The 5643-nt window shown below is 41.3% G+C and overlaps 1 non-coding gene across 1 annotated transcript; it reads right to left on the minus strand.

Annotated features, from left to right (window-relative positions):
- Positions 1-256: 256 nt before the first annotated feature.
- LOC112773991 (small nucleolar RNA R71) lies at positions 257-364 on the minus strand. The gene has a single exon (XR_003188507.1). It is a non-coding gene; the product is annotated as a small nucleolar RNA R71 (small nucleolar RNA).
- Between the last annotated feature and the right edge of the window lie 5279 nt (positions 365-5643).

The raw sequence follows: 5643 nt of genomic DNA on the forward strand, positions 1-5643 counted from the left end.
GATGCAGCAGAACTGCAAGTTTCATGGACTTCCATCTGAAGATCCTTTTCAGTTCTTAACTGAATTCTTGCAGATATGTGATACTGTTAAGACTAGTGGAGTAGATCCTAAAGTCTACAGGCTCATGCTTTTCCTTTTTGCTGTAAGAGACAAAGCTAGATTATGGTTGGATTCTCAACCCAAAGACAGCCTGAACTCTTGGGATAAGCTGGTCACGGCTTTCTTAGCCAAGTACTTTCCTCCTCAAAAGCTGAGCAAACTTAGAGCTGATGTTCAAACCTTCAGACAGAAAGAAGGTGAATCCATCTATGAAGCTTGGGAAAGATACAAACAGTTGACCAAAAGGTGTCCTTCTGACATGCTTTCAGAATGGACCATCCTGGATATATTCTATGATGGTTTATTTGAGCTATCAAAGATGTCACTGGACACTTCTGCAGGTGGATCCATTCACCTAAAGAAAACGCCTGCAGAAGCTCAAGAACTCATTGACATGGTTGCTAATAACCAGTTCATGTACACTTCTGAAAGAAATCCTGTGAATAATGGGACGCCTATGAAGAAGGGAGTTCTTGAAGTTGATACTCTGAATGCCATATTGGCTCAGAATAAAATATTGACTCAGCAAGTCAATATGATCTCTCAGAGTCTGCATGGAATGCAAGCTACATCCAACAGTACTCAAAAGGCATCTTCTGAAGAAGAAGCTTATGATCCTGAGAACCCTGCAATAGCAGAGGTAAATTACTTAGGTGAAGCTTATGGAAACACCTATAACTCAACATGGAGAAATCATCCAAATTTCTCATGGAAGGATCAAAAGCCCCAACAAGGCTTTAATAATGGTGGAAGAAACAGGTTTAGCAATAGCAAGCCTTTTCCATCATCAACTCAGCAACAGACAGAGAACTCTGAACAAAATGCTTCTAATTTAGCAAATCTAGTCTCTGATCTATCTAAGGCCACTATAAGTTTCATGAATGAAACAAGGTCTTCCATTAGAAATCTGGAAGCACAAGTGGGCCAGCTGAGTAAAAGGATCACTGAAATCCCTCCTAGTACTCTCCCAAGCAATACAGAAGAGAACCCAAAAGGAGAGTACAAGGCCATTGACATAAGCACCATGGCCGAACCTGTAAGGGAAGGAGAGGACGTGAATCCCAAGGAGGAAGACCTCATGGGACGTCCAGTGATCAATAAGGAGCTTCCCTCTGAGGAATCAAAGGACTCTGAGGCTCATCTAGAGACCATAGAGATTCCATTGAACCTCCTTATGCCCTTCATGAGCTCTGATGAGTATTCCTCTTCTGAAGAGAATGAGGATGTTACTGAAGAGCAAACTGCCAAGTTTCTTGGTGCAATCATGAAGCTGAATGCCAAATTATTTGGCATTGATACTTGGGAAGTTGAACCTCCCTTGTTCATCAATGAACTAAGTGATCTGGATCAACTGACATTGCCTCAGAAGAGACAGGATCCTGGAAAGTTTATAATACCTTGTACCATAGGCACCATGATCTTTAAGGCTCTGTGTGACCTTGGTTCAGGAATAAACCTCATGCCCCTCTCTGTAATAGAGAAACTGGGAATCTATGGGGTGCAAGCTGCTAAAATCTCATTAGAGATGGCAGACAATTCAAGAAAACAGGCTTATGGACAAGTAGAGGACGTGTTAGTAAAGGTTGAAGGCCTTTACATCCCTGCTGATTTCATAGTCCTGGATACTGGAAAGGAAGAGGATGAATCCATCATCCTAGGAAGACCTTTCCTGGCCACAGCAAGAGCTGTGATTGATGTTGACAGAGGTGAACTAGTCCTTCAATGGAATGAGGACTCCCTTGTGTTTAAAACTTAAGGATCTCCCTCTGCAACCATGGAGAGGAAGCATGAAAAGCTTCTCTCAAAGTAGAGTCAACCAGAGCCCCCACAGTCAAACTCTAAGTTTAGTGTTGGAAGGCCACAACCAAACTCTAAGTTTGGTGTTGAAATCCCATATCCAAACTCTAAGTTTGGTGTTGGAGAGTCTCAATAAAGCTCTGCACATCTGTGAGGCTCCATGAGAGCCCACTGTCAAGCTATTGACATTAAAGAAGCGCTTGTTGGGAGGCAACCCAATTTTTATTTATCTAACTATATTTTTCTTAGTTATATGTCTTTATAGGTTCATGATCATGTGGAGTCACAAAATAAACAAAAAAAAATCAAAAACGGAATCAAAAAATAGCAGAAGAAAAATCACACCCTGGAGGAGCATCTGTCTGGCGTTCAAACGCCAGAACAGAGCATGGTTCTGGCGCTGAACGCCCAGAATGGGCAGCATCCTGGCGCTGAACGCCCAGAACAAGCATGGTTCTGGCGTTCAATGCCAGAAATGGCAGCAAAGGGGCGTTGAACGCCCAAAATGGGCACCAACCTGGCGCTGAACGCCCAGAGTTGTGTGCAAGGGCATTTTACATGCCTAAATTGGTGCAGGGATGTAAATGCCTTGACACCTCAGGATCTGTGAACCCCACAGGATCATCTCAGGATCTGTGGACACCACAGGATCCCCACCTACCTCATCATCTCTCTTTCCATTCATGATCATCCCTTCTGTTTTCCATTTACCACTCACATCTATACACCCACTACCTTCAAAATTCAACATCTCTCTCCCACCCAATCCCACCCATATGGCCGAATACACACTCCCATCAATCTCCTCCATATCTTCTTATTCTTCTATTCTTTCTTCTTTTGCTCGAGGGCGAGCAACATTCTAAGTTTGGTGTGGTAAAAGCATAGCTTTTTTGTTTTTTTTTTCATAACCATTGATGGCACCTAAGGCCAGAGAAACCTCTAGAAAGAGGAAAGGGAAGACAAAAGCTTCCATCAAGGGTCTATAGCTCAGTGGTAGAACATTTGACTGCAAATCAAGAGATCCCTGAGATACCTCAGGGGATACATTTTCTTCCACACAATTATTGGAAGCAACTAAGGGTGGAATATCAAGAGCACTCCATCATCCTTCATGAAATCAGAGAAGATCAAAAAGCAATGAAGGAGGAGCAACAAAGACAAGGAAGAGACATAGAAGAGCTCAAGGACATCACTAAGGTGGACTCATTCCTTGTTCTTACTTTCTCTGTTTTTTTTCGTTTTCTATGTTATGTGCTTATCTATGTTTGTGTCTTCATTACATGATCATTAGTAGTTAGTAACTATGTCTTAAAGTTATGAATGTCCTATGAATCCATTACCTCTCTTAAATGAAAAATGTTTTAATTCAAAAGAACAAGAAGTACATGAGCTTCGAATTTATCCTTGAACTTAGTTTAATTATATTGATGTGGAGACAATGCTCCTTGTTTTCTGAATGTATGCTTGAACAGTGCATATGTCTTTTGAAGTTGTTGTTTAAGAATGTTAAATATGTTGGCTCTTGAAAGAATGATGACTAGGAGACATGTTATTTGATAATCTGAAAAATCATAAAAATAATTCTTGAAGCAAGAAAAAGCAGCAAAGAACAAAGCTTGCAGAAAAAAAAAAATAGGCAAAAAAAAAATAATAGAAAGAAAAAGAAAAAGCAAGCAGAAAAAGCCAAAAGCTCTTAAAACCAAGAGGCAAGAGCAAAAAGCCAGTAACCCTTAAAACCAAAAGGCAAGGGCAATAAAAAGGATCCCAAGGCTTTGAGCATCAGTGGATAGGAGGGCCTAAAGGAATAAAATCCTGGCCTAAGCGGCTAAACCAAGCTGTCCCTAACCATGTGCTTGTGGCGTGTAGGTGTCAAGTGAAAACTTGAGACTGAGCGGTTAAAGTCAAGGTCCAAAGCAAAAAAAGAGTGTGCTTAAGAACCCTGGACACCTCTAATTGGGGACTCTAGCAAAGCTGAGTCACAATCTGAAAAGGTTCACCCAATTATGTGTCTGTGGCATTTATGTATCCGGTGATAATACTGGAAAACAAAGTGCTTAGGGCCACGGCCAAGACTCATGAAATAGCTGTGTTCAAGAATCATCATACTGAACTAGGAGAATCAATAACACTATCTGAAATCTGAGTTCCTATAGATGCCAATCATTCTAAACTTCAATGGATAAAGTGAGATGCCAAAACTATTCAAGAGGCAAAAAGCTATAAGTTCCGCTCATATGATTGAAGCTCTGTTTCATTGATAGTTTGGAATTTATAGTATATTCTCTTCTTTTTATCCTATCTGATTTTCAGTTGCTTGGGGACAAGCAACAATTTAAGTTTGGTGTTGTGATGAGCGGATAATTTATACGCTTTTTGACATTGTTTTTAGTATGTTTTTAGTAGGATCTAGTTACTTTTAGGGATGTTTTCATTAGTTTTCTTGTTAAATTCACATTTCTGGACTTTACTATGAGTTTGTGTGTTTTTCTGTGATTTCAGGTATTTTCTGGCTGAAATTGAGGGACTTGAGCAAAAATCAGATTCAGAGGTTGAAGAAGGACTGCTGATGCTGTTGGATTCTGACCTCCCTGCACTCAAAGTGGATTTTCTAGAGCTACAGAACTCGAAATGGCGCGCTTCCAATTGCGTTGGAAAGTAGACATCCAGGGCTTTCCAACAATATATAATAGTCCATACTTTGGCCAAGAATAGACGACGTAAACTGGCGTTCAACGCCAGCTTTCTACCCAAATCTGGCGTCCAGCGCCAGAAAAGGAGTCAAAACCAGAGTTGAACGCCCAAACTGGCACAAAAGCTGGCGTTCAACTCCAAGAAGGACCTCTACACGTGCAACACTCAGGCTCAGCCCAAACACACACCAAGTGGGCCCAGGAAGTGGATTTATACATCAATTACTTACTCATGTAAACCCTAGTAGCTAGTTTATTATAAATAGGACCTTTTACTATTGTATTAGGCATCTTTTGATCATCTTTGGATTACCTTATGATCCTTTGATCACGTTTTGGGGGCTGGCCATCTCGGCCATGCCTGGACCTTCACTTATGTATTTTCAACGGTAGAGTTTCTACACTCCATAGATTAAGGTGTGGAGCTCTGCTGTTCCTCAAAGATTAATGCAAAGTACTACTGTTTTCTATTCAATTCTTCTTATTTCGCTTCTAAGATGTCCATTCGCACCCAAGAACGTGATGAAGGTGATGATTATGTGTGACGCTCATCACCATTCTCCCCTATGAACACGTGCCTGACAAACACTTCCGTTCTACATGAAATAAGCTAGAATGAATATCTCTTAGATCTCCTAACCAGAATCTTCGTGGCGTAAGCTAGAATGATGGCGGCATTCAAGAGAATCCAGAAGGTCTAAACCTTGTCTGCGGTATTCCGAGTAGGATTCAATGATTGAATGACTGTGACGAGCTCCTAACTCGCGATTGCAGGGCGTTAGTGACAGACGCAAAAGGATAGTAAATCTTATTCCAGCATGATCGAGAACCGACAGATGAATAGCCGTGCCGTGACAGGGTGCGTGAGCATATTATTCACTGAGAGGATAAGATGAAGCCATTGACAAGGGTGATGCCTCCAGACGATTAGCCGTGCCGTGACAGGGCATTGGATCATTTTTCCGAGAGATGACCGAAAGTAGCCATTGACAGTGGTGATGTATCACATAAAGCCAGCTATGGAAAGGAGTAAGACTGATTGGATGAAGATAGC

Source organism: Arachis hypogaea, chromosome 18 (genome assembly GCF_003086295.3).
Source record: "Arachis hypogaea cultivar Tifrunner chromosome 18, arahy.Tifrunner.gnm2.J5K5, whole genome shotgun sequence".
Lineage (NCBI taxonomy): Eukaryota > Viridiplantae > Streptophyta > Magnoliopsida > Fabales > Fabaceae > Arachis > Arachis hypogaea.